At 43.8% G+C, this 12,422-nt stretch overlaps 2 protein-coding genes across 6 annotated transcripts in view; one reads left to right on the top strand and one right to left on the bottom strand.

Annotated features, from left to right (window-relative positions):
- Positions 1-12,422, bottom strand: part of LOC125763161 (PR domain zinc finger protein 1-like) — a 195,930-nt gene that overhangs the window by 96,041 nt on the left and 87,467 nt on the right. The gene's annotated exons all lie outside the window — the stretch shown is intronic.
- The window catches only part of LOC125763159 (mucin-5AC-like), a 99,307-nt gene continuing 91,343 nt past the window's right edge, over positions 4,459-12,422 (top strand). The window contains exons 1-3 of one of the 4 annotated variants that reach the window (XM_049426000.1): positions 4,459-4,853; positions 6,046-6,536; positions 12,155-12,280. The gene's annotated coding sequence lies outside the window, so the exon portion shown is untranslated. Of the gene's footprint in view, positions 12,281-12,422 lie in introns of all 4 variants that reach the window. The other 3 variants (XM_049425998.1, XM_049425999.1, XM_049425997.1) reach the window with 3 other exon arrangements.

Below are 12,422 nucleotides of genomic sequence, written 5' to 3'. Positions count from 1 at the left end.
AGGTGACAAGAAGGCTTGGCATCGGAAGAGGTAACTTCATTCTTCTTGTTTACTTCACCCGCGGAATGGGAAGATATCAAGGGGAACATTGTTTTGGCGACACGATTCCACTTACACTGGGTTAGGGTTGGTTGTCTCATCAGACATCAGACGAGACTTGGCCCGGGATAGATTTATACAAAGTTTCATGAAATATTATTCCGATTACATTCACTGGCCGAAATAAAAAAAAAAAGAATTTACTCACCCAAAAACGAAAAGATGGCCAGGAAACAAAACCAGAACAAAGGTTAGCCTATGGCCACACATAAAAAGTGCTCGCTCACAACACTGGCTACCAGTAGTGTGGCTGTCTGACTCCTACCACTTCGGTGCTTATAAAATATGTGAAAACAAAAGAATGCAAGTTGAAAACCTTAATTGCATTATTTTAGTTTTAATTGACTGCGTTTATCTTTTCGCTTTTCCTTCGACGGACGGTGGCCGCGTACGGTCTGACGCCTTGCGCGAAGCAACGGGGAGGAGGTTTTGGTGTGTGCTAGTGAGCCGCCGACCAGTGCACCTATCTCTGGAGCTGAATACAATGCGACAAGAAAAAATCTGCACCGAAAATCTTGTTTCTCCTTCATTGACCGCGCGACAGTTTGGTTTTTGGGTAGGGCGGTTGGAAGACTTCGAATGTCGGGAGGTTGAGCGGGATTAATACAGTATCCGTATCCGTATCCGCAACGAGGACAAAAGTCCCGAAATTCGCAACGAATGATGTACGCCAAAGTGGCAGGAAGCAGAAAGTGGTGGAAAAGTCAGATAAGGAACGTAGAAGCCAAGCGGAAGAGATTCTGTTATCTGAAAGGTGAAAAACCCATCGAACATTTTACTGTTCCACTTATCAAACCACAAGCTATCGGTTCTCATTTGGCGAGCCGCGTGCGTGGAAGTTTTGCAGCATTTCATGAATAAATCTTCACACACGAAAGATGGCAAATATACGTTCGAATGTGATCGTTACTTCACGCTCTTGTCCTTTCTACCCTTTAGTGGTGTTTGTTTTTATGTTTGGGTTGCGCTGTGCCTGTTTTGAATTCGAAATTTGCTGTACCACTGCGCAGGAGGTCACTGCACAAAAATCGTAAAAATATCCTCCCAAATATATAAAATGAATGCAAGACAATTCGTTCTGCCTCATTGTAGTGGTGTACTGCATATACACGACAAAAAAAAAGTTGAATATTAAAAAGTGCAAAACAGCGACTTCGGCAGAAAGTCCCTGTCTTCAATTGGAGGGCGCGCGGGCAATAAAAGCAAGTTAAAAACGAGTCGTGCAGGAACCAATCAGGGTTGAAAGTCATCATTGTTCACGCAAAGAAGCACGCACGAGCACGCCTTCCATGGCGAAATCAGTATCAGGGGTCAGCGGCAGCAAAAAGGAAAAAAAAGCCGATCGCGACTGCAACCCTTTAAGTACGGCCTCCGTTGTATCCCTTTTTTGGGAGTGGGAGATGGCGAAGAAATATGATTATTACTGCACGCAACCATTTAGAGAGTGCGCTCAGTCGCGTACGCACACTGTTCAACCAACATCTTGCGATAATGAGATGGCTTTCTGTTCAACCAAGTGGGTGATTGTGTCGCACACCAAAGGGATTTCCAAATGATTTGCCCAAATCACAGTGAAGCGAAAGCAACACATCCTTAAACTGTTGCTTCCTTCTTTGCGACGTCAAATCTTTCAATTGATCCAGTTCATCAATACTTTCAATTCCCAAAACAGGACCGTGTAAATCGCTGGGTCGATGTCACATCCTTGCAAGGCAATTACAACGATCGTTTTCTGCACTCAATGCTAAGCGAATCGCAAAAACATACATTAACTTTGGACGAACAGTGATCAAAAAGTATCGATTGTGCGACGATGAACCCAATCGCGCAAGGCAAAAGGATGCAAGCTTTACGCAGCCTAAGTAGTCCAATTAGCACAAAAGACTTGTGCGTCGGCAACAGCAAGGAACCCTACTGCAGACGAGCGAAAATTTTAACGATTCGACTCGTTTTCGCTGGCTGCATCTGAACTCGGATGGAACTCAGTTGTTTTGAAAAGAAATCTTAGGAAACAAGTTTTTTTTTATTCCCTACCCCATCCTTCCCACGGTAAAGCCGCTGTACAACGAATCTCAACCAGAACGCTCAACAATGGCCAAACAAGGAAAGTTTTCTTAATGAAGCGTCAAAAATCAATAAAACAGAGTAATGAATCATATTTTATGACAGCTAAAAATGCGATCAGGCGATGAAAATAAATTGCAAACCCTGGACCGGCCTTTGCCGGACTCAGCGGCCCCAAACGTCTAGCAATGACGTTGCAGGAAGGGCCTCCAAGACCCCTGGATGTGCAACTCAAGGGCCGATGGTTATCAAGGGTAAACTATGTCTTACTTACGAGCTTGGTAGGCAATACGCGAGTAAGCATCTCGTTTCCTTCCTTGTTGCGAGTGCAAGTGCTGTTGTTTGGAGTCATTTTCGTGTTCGATTCTTGTTTGCGAAATGAAGACAAATGATCAGCTGCTGAGACCGATTGTGCATGATTCCGGAGAAACAATAAAATTTTATTGTTTTTCCATTATTTCTCCGACTGCGCTGAAGCTGGGTGCATTCATATAGTATTCGTGCGCGGACTGAAGTTGCTTGAGCTGCTTGGGGTGAACCCGTTAATGGTATCGCAATTCGAACCGTAGACGAACAAGGAAAAAAAAACAATGAAAAATTGGGAGTCTGAAAACGGAACGAATTTGACGAGCAGCAGTCGTCGTATCACAGCGATTGAGATGCGCGATCAGAAAACGGTCAGAACATTGACGAGCATTAGAATTGCCGAAAATTGACGATCGCTTCGAGCAACCCTTCAAGGATACGATGGAGATCGAGCCTACTCGACGAATATCCTGCTCAGCTTGATGTGATACATGTTGAAAAATGTGTGCTAAGAAGAAATCGAACAACTGACATGCAAGAATTGAGTGATAAATTCTTCCCCTACGCGATGCTTGATCAATTATGCACGAACAAATCAGAAACGGAAAGAGAAGGAGGGAAGGGTGGGTAGCCGATAAAAAACAAAAACACGAAGAAAAAAAACAAATTTTTGGCACGAAAGACAAAACAAAGTGTGGGGAAGTGAACGTCGGACGGTCAGTTAGCGCGCATTGCAAACCAATCCCATCCCAATGATATGCCAATCAAGCGAGCCAACGTATTTTCATTTTATTGCATAAAATTACAGAAATTTCAGTTTATGATTATTGTTTCATGATTCGCCGCCACCAATTCCGGAACAGTGTATGCATGCATTTCGGGTGCCAGTGTGCGGTGTGTGCACATTGATCGGCATTTTGTGCAGTAATGGTAAGACTGCTTATCGATTGGCTCATTGTACGTAACGTTGGCTTGATTCTGTCCGATCGATCTGCGTGGTGTTGCGTTTAAGCAGCACACGCTGCATTTAATTTACTTGCGTCTTGGTTGCATGTTGCGGTTGTACATCAACAGCTCGGATAAATCAAATACCCCTTTCCAATGCAAGTGCATGAGGCGAGTGTTTTGTGGCAAAAAGGGTCAATCTCGGTCAATTGTTTAATTGCGTACGTAGCGGCATCCGATAACGGCGCGAAGGGTTTTGTTTACTTTGCTAAGGTATTCAGTACAGCGGATTTTTTCTTTAGTAAAGATTTATTACATTTGCGACTGAGCGCTATTGCATTGCAGTGTTCGCATGGGGTGGGCATTTTGTGGTAATAAAAGATGCCGATGAAAGTTCCAGTGACATTCCGCCTGACTTCACGGTGGTCTGTGATTACAGTTTTGTTCGAACCGAGATGAGCATTACCGGGTTCTGTTCCATCTAAAATTTCTTCTACACCTATGAGAAGACTGGCTAACAGTGTGACGTTCGTAATCAAAAGATATAAAAAAATTGTTTTAAATACAGAACTCCACAATAGTAAGTTCTTGAATATCTTATATTTTCAATTCAAGTAATATAGTTATATTGCGTGTAAAAGTTGAGCTTTAAACAATAGTGCATTTGTTTCTTCTGAAAATTGTTTTTTAGAGAAACAATTTATATAATGACAGAAACGTTTTTATTTGTTATGAATTGCATGTAGCAGTTGATTGCGATTCATTCCTAAATATGGAACCAAGCAAATCTTTGCAAAGGATTTTTTCTTAATCCATAATGCACCCGGTGCTCATTACTTCTCGTCGTATGAACATTAAGCTTGTTCATATGGTTCGTTCAAACCCGCTTATTAAACAGTTATTAAAATGCTCGTTTCTACGCCCGTCCGGCATGCTGGCCGAGCTTTGGACATTTTCTTTGTTTGACGGGCATGGCACGTTGGCCATGTTGATCAATCGTCATCGTGCACTGGCATGCTTCGAAAGCTCGTCCGATCATGGTTTGCGAGCGCTAGGTTCGTTTCGCGATCGCTCGTTGCTGTCTTTCGTACACGAGTGATTGTGAGTTACCCTTGCCGATCTGGCTTGGCGAGTGACGCACGCCGTTAACAATCCGTTACTATGGCGATGGGTGACCGCTCCAAACGGATTTACACGAAAGCTCTCGCTCTCTTGATCGTTCCTCTGCTCGTGGTAACGATCGTGGGTACAACCGTGCACCGTTTTACAGCGTTCGGGTTTTTGGCTGTTGTTGGTAACTGAGTGTCCGGTACCCAAAACCCGTTCGAGCGCCCATAGTGTGGAGCATGGAACGTGTCCTCGGTTGGGAACGCCGAGATACTGTATTACTCGGTCAGTCGGTCTGGAGGTACGACATCAACATAACGTTTTTTTCAAGAGTGCATAGTTTTTCCTCCTTTCTTCTTCGTGCTCTTCTAACACAATATTGTTGTCGTCTTCTTTGTTGTAGTAGTAGTCACCGTTACCGTCGTCGTTTCCCGATTCGGATCCCCAGCCACCATATCCCTATCTATCCTACTCACTCATTCTTGCTGCTACCGATCATCGTTTACTCGCGCATCGTCCTCATCTTATGATCAAACATTATCGCGAATGCTAATCTTGTGCAGACGACATAGGCACACAAATACACGCGAAAGCAGGTGCGCTCTACTAGGTCACGTTTATAATCCACGCACGTTAGTGACGCCAGTTGGACGCAAGTATTTAAGCAGAATTTCACTTGGATTACTACCGACGGCTTGGCTGTTTTGCTGCGCTTGTGTTTCCTCACAAGCAATTGTGCGCTGTGACTTTTTGCCGTTCTTAGTACACGCACGTTACACATTCCGGATGAGCTTCGGAAAGGCTTTTCGGTCCCTTGGTGTTTCCCGAGATACATGTGATCGTGAGTGTGCGTGGGTGAAAAAGATTGGAAAAAAATGGACAAGCAGTGAAAACAAAATGTACACCACACGTTGTGAATGGTGTCACTGAAAAATCGATCCTAATCTCGGTGCAGGTGGAAAAATTAACGAAGTGGAAGGAAGATTACTTTGCAAATGTGAAACAACTCCATTCTTTTCCAACCCGTCGGTTAACCGACGTAAAGGATCATTAAACATCGGTGTGTGAGGTGTGGTGAAGTTAAGGCGAAAAATAAATGCAATGTTAGCCCGGGGTGGCTTTTCCCTCGCGAAACGGCAAAATGAATATTAATACAAATGCGGAACATCGCTGCCGTACTCATTGTTGCTGCATTGTTAGTGAATGATCGCAAAACCGAGATTACTTTACACACGGGAAGCCACGCTCCCCCGCGGTGCCGTGGAAAGCGCTCTTAAACGTGTTTGGTGAATGAAAAAGAGGAGAAAAATTGACCGCTCTAAAAGTGATAAATACAAATTAAATCTAAGCATAAGAAAAGCAAATAAACGGAAGATCTGAAAGCGTTTTTTTTGTCGACCGGCACAATTGGAAATGGCATTGCATCTCGCAGCAGACGCAAGCTTAAGAAAGTGATCGATGGTCGGTTCGTTTGAAAAAGTGTGTAATTATCCCCATAATTTTTTCTTCCCGTTGTTACTACAGCACGAAGCTTGTCGAAAAATTCCGCACGCCTAACATGTGTGTGTCGGTGTTTGAATTGGTGTTAGTGTGAGTGTGTTTGTGTGTGACAAAGCGAGTGAGTGAAGCCGCTGATTCCGCGTGGCGGTGACCGATAACGAAACGAAAAGCAATAATGATGAAGTCATTTGTACGTTTTTCGTCACTACTGAAATCTTCGCCAATCGCCCAGTCTTTGTAAGCGAAAACCGCGAAAATTCGTCACCGAATGCCGCTAGCCGATATCTGGATTTAGCAGTGGAAATCGTACAGCCTCCAATGGGGCCAGGTGAATAAAGTACAGCACTTATGTTTGTGTCCGTGATAGTGTACATGTATGTGTCTGTGTTGCGTGTGTTGTGTGCTCACGCGCAGGGGTGTTTGGATTAACTTGTGACCTTTCTCCGCGGTGCGAAAGAACCAAATACGAAACGCCATCATCGTCGTCCGGGAGACAGCTGCTTGCGCGAAAAAAGGTAGTTTAATTTATCGCGGGCTTGCGTTTGTTCCACTTTTCCGTGCACGGGATGAATTATTGGGGGAAGGAAAAAACCGAAAACACGAGCCAAGTTTCACAGTAATCTTAAGCATAGGAACATTGCTGCATACGTAAAGGAACTTGTACCGTATCACACCGGCAGTATTAGCTCGTTTGTTCATCAATTGTTTCCAAGTAAAACGTATCCTAATGGGTCTAATTGAAAGAGCAACAACTAGTCAATAACAAAAAAAAACTATGCCTCCATATGGTGCTTTATCCGACTATACGGCCAGCTCATTTGGAAACAATTGAGCGCTTTAATTACTCCCCAAAATGCTCCACGTGACTCGTACAACCGTAACCAGATTCGATTTCGTTCGTATTCACCCGTGCCTGTGCAAAGGGGCGAACGAAACCGCTGGCTAACACATGGCCGCACAATAAAACGTGCGCCACTAAGTTAAAGATTCGCCTGTGCGTACCACCATGCGAGAGGGAAACTTTTCATTTTCGAACTGAAATTTAAAGACAGAAAATACTAATAACAGCAAAAGTGGAATCGTTCGGAGAGGAGGAGTACAGAGCAAGAATAACAGCAGCAACAAAACACCCAACCGTAAAGTACCATCAAAACAAAAAAAACAGCGAAAAGCAAAGACGGGTGGATGAAAGGGTGCATCGAGGTGGGAAAGAAAGAAGCCAATGACCAAAATCAAAACGAAACAGCATCGTTAGAAAAGCGAATCTATACATCCAATAACTAATGCGAAGTGAGCTGATGACGACGGTGGAAGGATGTTGGAGTGGAGTTGGAGTGGAGTTGAAGTAAAACAAATCGAAGAAGCATCAACAATTGCACAATCGGCAACACCACAACACGCCACCAGCGGATGTAGGGTGGTTTTTGGTTGTTGTAAGTTTTTCATTTTCCTGACTATAAAAAAAAGTTGTGATTGTTCTGTGCGATGAATCGAGACTCGTGTATTGTGGTACATCATGTGCTTTGATTTTTCAACAGTTTGTGTTGCGTTTTTTTCTCTCTTCTTCTGGTCGATTTACCAGATGATTTTTTTTCTTCAACTGGCCGAAGCTTCAAGTTCGCACAAACAGCCAGACCTAGCTGCCAATTCGAGTTCGAGAGACGCACTTTTTGGAGGCCGCGACGGCTTTTCGGAGGCCTTGAACGTAGATGTTCGTGATCTTCTTTGCCCATCCGTCACGTCACCCATTGAACGTACGAATCGCTACACAGCAAAACAGCAGGGTGAGACTCGGGAAGCTTACAATCGGACGCGGATAGTTCCTCGATCATCGTTTTGTTCGATTCAATTGGAGCTCGGTTTGCGAGTGATTCAAAGGTCATCAATTTGGGGTTAACCCCTTGGACGAAAATTTGGAGCATAATACGTAAGCAAACGACGTGCTGCGTCGAATATATATGGTTCATGAAGTCACGATCGTCGCAGAAAATTCACGAGGGGTGGCCACGATGGGGCGTTCAATGTTTTAGGGCTCTTTTTCCTGCTGAGTGCCTCCGATTGGCGTCCTTTCGCAAACGATGAGCACTTCGATAATTGCGCAAGCACAGTAAAAGTACAATTAAAGTACAGGCACTTAGGTCCGACATTTTTCGACCTAAACGGATCGTCGGTGGAATCGAAAACTTTGCAGGCGATCGAATCGGAATGTTTGCGAGGGGGGTCACGTTTATTTTATTTTAGGAAAAGCAAATGTTTCTTTTCAAAATTGCGTTCATTGCTTAGTTCACCTTAAAACAAGCTCCACAAGAGCAAACTATGCACGATTTTCGAACGCTGAAGAGTTCCCAGGGATCACGAAGGTCGATTGTGCGTGATCTAGTTTTGAGATACCTTCATAAAGTAGTTGTAAAAGGGTGTACGATTTCTAATCAAATCATCTTCGCCAAACGATGATCACTAACGGTACACGATTACCGTATAGAAACTCCACTTGTTGCTAGCCACAATCCCGAAATGAAGCGCAAAACAAACACCGATGCCATATATGACAACTTCATTTTGTTTTCACACCGATGGAAACACCGAAAGAAAATGGTTTTCGTATTTGCAATTTCTTGCCGCTGGAATGTGTCATCGTCGTACGTGCATTCAAACGTACCAGGTGGTACTTACGTGCCGTACTTAATCGCCTTTGTGGAAGCTTCTAAAATAAGATATTAGAGATTGCAATTTGTCTCTTTTGCACCGGGTCTTTTGAAGCGTACCGCATACGGCTGCTAACGATGCATCATCCCTCGCTTCGTTCCGGTTTTAAGGTAACATGCGTTTGCGCCTAGGCAAGATTGCAATGTGGAAAACCCATAAACAAAAAAAGCCAAGCTGGTACTTTCCTGGAACGAGACAATACAAAACGGCAGTCACGAAGCCACGCGGATTTGAGGGTCTCCCATTTTTCTCCTGGTGTTGGTGGCTGTTGTGGTTGTGGGGTTGGCCGGTACCAACCAAGGAGATCCGTGGCGTGAATCAGGCACTTCCTTCGTGTGGTCTCATCGTTGCACATAACTCAACTTCCTCGCACGGGACAGCGGAACACGGCGAGCCTTTTCTACACATTCCGCTGGAGGGTCGCATGTGGGAAAGTGTCGAGTAACATGGCACCGGGATTTTACAGACTCTTGCCTGCACGCCACCGATTTACGGTACCGCAGTTCCACCCCGACCACTATTCCAAGATGAAGCCAAAGAAATCCATAACCTTGAAAAATTACTTATCACGATAACGATAAGAGGAGTCGTGGAAAACAGTCAATTATTTCGTGTTTACTCTCCCATTCGTGGGGCACGTGTGTATGTGTGTTTGCGATTGGGCGGGAAGCATGGTTTGCGTGGCTTTCTCATGTCGTGGCTCATTGTGTTTATTGGAGGAAAAGGTGATTGGATTGAATCGTTTGCCGGTATCATTAGGACGGGCTTTTTGTTAAGGTTCGTGCAACGGTGTAGCGAACAAACAAACGAGCTGCACAATTGTGGTTTGTTGCATTAGTTGGGGCACTTGAAAATTGGCTCTTTCGTAGAAAATAGCTGCCTAAACCTGCTGAGGAGGTTACTAGCCACGAATGTGAGCCGGAGCAGCAGTGCGACCTTTTCTCGGGGGAGCTAGTGAAATCTGATTGCTTGTTTTTATATGACCCAATTAATTGACCGAGACGCTGGAAGTGGTAGCATTAATTTATGTTCTCCTTTGCTTATCAGACCACTATTTGTTTAGTCCGTGTTTGAGAAACAAATTCCTAAAAGCCGCTTCCTCATCTTAACCCAGCTGCTTACCGCTCTTTCTTACCTATTCGCTTGCGTGGGAACTTTTGACGGTGTGGCATTGCAATGGAGCGAAAAATCAAACAGCAAGCAATCAGTGGAGAAAAACAGAAGAAAAAAACCTTGCCAACAAATATCAGTCAGCAAATAAAAATGCGCAACAACGGCGCACCGAGGGAACAAAACGGATACGAATAAATAAGTGACATTAAGAAGAAAATAAGAAATATGCCTCGGTGGAGGAAAAATAAACAACACAACCAAAAAGTCACACATCAAGTAATCGGAGCAAGTTTGATCGGATCTGTTTCTCTCTCTTCACTGACCCCTTCGAGCTGCCCCTTCTTTCCTTCAGGCTTCCCCTCGGTTGCCCACTGATTACGTTCGACAACGAATCATTTCGTCGGAGATATTTACAGCACCCATAAAATAAACCTTGATTATGCCCGCGATTGCAAACTTGCGAATGCTGTGTGTGGTTAAATGTTGAAGCTGAGATTTTTTCTTCGTTTCGCGTGGCGAACGCTATCGTTGCCCAAGGTCCACCTGGATCACCTGCGTCAAGGAGACACTGAGTAGCAGTTTAAATAAAGCGAAAAAAAGGACTGTGGTTCGAAGGGAAAATATTTCCAAGTTCAACAATGTTAAATTGGGCCCAATGTTATAAGAAGACAGTACGTAGGGCACCGAAATCCCAGGAGTTTCACTTGGTTTAAAATGGGAGAGAACAGCTCCAAGCAAGTCGTCCATATAACAAACTTTACGGGTATTCTGTTGATTGTGCGACTCTTTAAGATGGGCGTACTGCGTCGTATCACTCAAGAAAAAATACATAAAATTCGTTTTAACAATCTGCATTAGAAATTAAAAAAAACAACAAAAAATCATGCTAAACTAGGACAGCGTGAAAAGTGAAACACATTTGCAAATGGCATCATTTCCATGACGAGCGTTCACACAATTGATCATATAATTATTCTTGATGGCGGAATAAATATACATTAATCCGCCAGCCCCTCAATTTGCGTTCGTACGGATGTAAACGGAAAACGGTGACCACTGAGATCAGGTCCTCTTCCTCTTTGAAGGTTTGTCTTCGTGCAGTATGTAGAAGCGTCTTGGGAGCCGTTGTGTGCAGCGTGTTGTTTTTCCCTTTCTACCGTAAACAAAACAAAATTCATATGCTACTCGACCACTTGTATACACACACAGCGTGCGAGTCAACCCTAGTAGCAGTGGCGGCGTGAGGTCGCGTGTCTCTTCAACCGTTAAAAATGAATGTTAATGAGGCTTTTATTTGACTTTAAATTTCTTCTTTCTTTTGTGCCGCATCACGTTCACGATTTCCTCCCTTTCCCTTACTCTTCCCAAACACACTGGACGCAGGTGACGGACGAAAAAGCGAACAGGCAAGTGGGAGAGAAGATAGAAAACTGTGATCTATGGCGAGATGTAATTTAGTGATAATTACTACGTATTTAACGCTACCGTACTGGCTTTGTGCGACCTCTGATGTTTCGACCTCTGGCTTGATGTCTGTTTGAAGTCTCTTAGCAATACATCCTCTTTCCACGGACGGAACTATAAAAGGGGGTGGATGATGCTGTTTGTCTTATCCCGTAGGCCGACTGGCAAGAAAAATGAACAAAATAAAAATAAAAGCATTTCGCATTATTCCTTTATTTTGCCACAGTGCATTTATAATGAAGTTTGATCGTAAAATCCCAACCAACGGTGGGTTTCGTTGGGATGAGTGGAATTGTTTCACCTGCCATTGTGAATTATTCGTCAAACAAAAAAACCAAACATGATGAAGCGAAGAAGGGTGGGATTTACTGCTTTTAAATAGGGATCCAAGAATCCGTGTCGGAATTTCTATTGGCGACCTTGCCATTAAATCACCAAAGCATAAGCTTTTTAATACCATTTTTGTACCCCTCATTCCCGCTTCCGTCACAATCTCGAAAAGTAATTAAAAATTCATATCGTAAATAGTTTTTGGAAGAAAACTACTGCACAAAACATTTGTAAAAGTGTTGTGCTCATGAAAACATACATAAGACTTTACCGAACGACGGCTCGAAGTGTATGCTCGACGGCACAAAGCGGTTCGTGTTTTATGGTAGCATTCAAGTTCTTTATGTCAGCTTTACTGTAATCGCTAGCATTACACCACATTTGTCGGACAGATTTGATGGTGATTTTCTCTAATGAAAATAGCCACCGCAATAAAAACCTGGCTGTGCGTTGTGAACCGTTTGATGGGATGATTTGCTGATCGGCATTTTGTTAATTAATCTTTGTAATTCATTTGCAGATAACGTGACCGGGCCCACCCGTGTGGAAGAAACGCAGAAGCTTACGCAGGCGGCACTCAGCACACTGCCACACATAATATTGCCGGGCTTGCAGCTGAAGAAAAGCAGACGGCCTGTCGACGGAGGTAAGCCACCGGCGCACCGCAACTTGATGCGAGTACGCTAATAACAGGATTTCTTCAATTACTATGCAAATTTACTGATTTTTGTATGTCACGCAAAACTCATTGAGCTCAGACGCCCGTACTTGCAGTTTACCGTACGTCT

The sequence above is a fragment of the Anopheles funestus genome, chromosome 2RL (genome assembly GCF_943734845.2).
Source record: "Anopheles funestus chromosome 2RL, idAnoFuneDA-416_04, whole genome shotgun sequence".
Classification (NCBI taxonomy): domain Eukaryota; kingdom Metazoa; phylum Arthropoda; class Insecta; order Diptera; family Culicidae; genus Anopheles; species Anopheles funestus.
The sequence above is the reverse complement of the archived record's forward strand: the minus strand, read 5'-3'. Positions and strand labels throughout refer to the sequence as shown.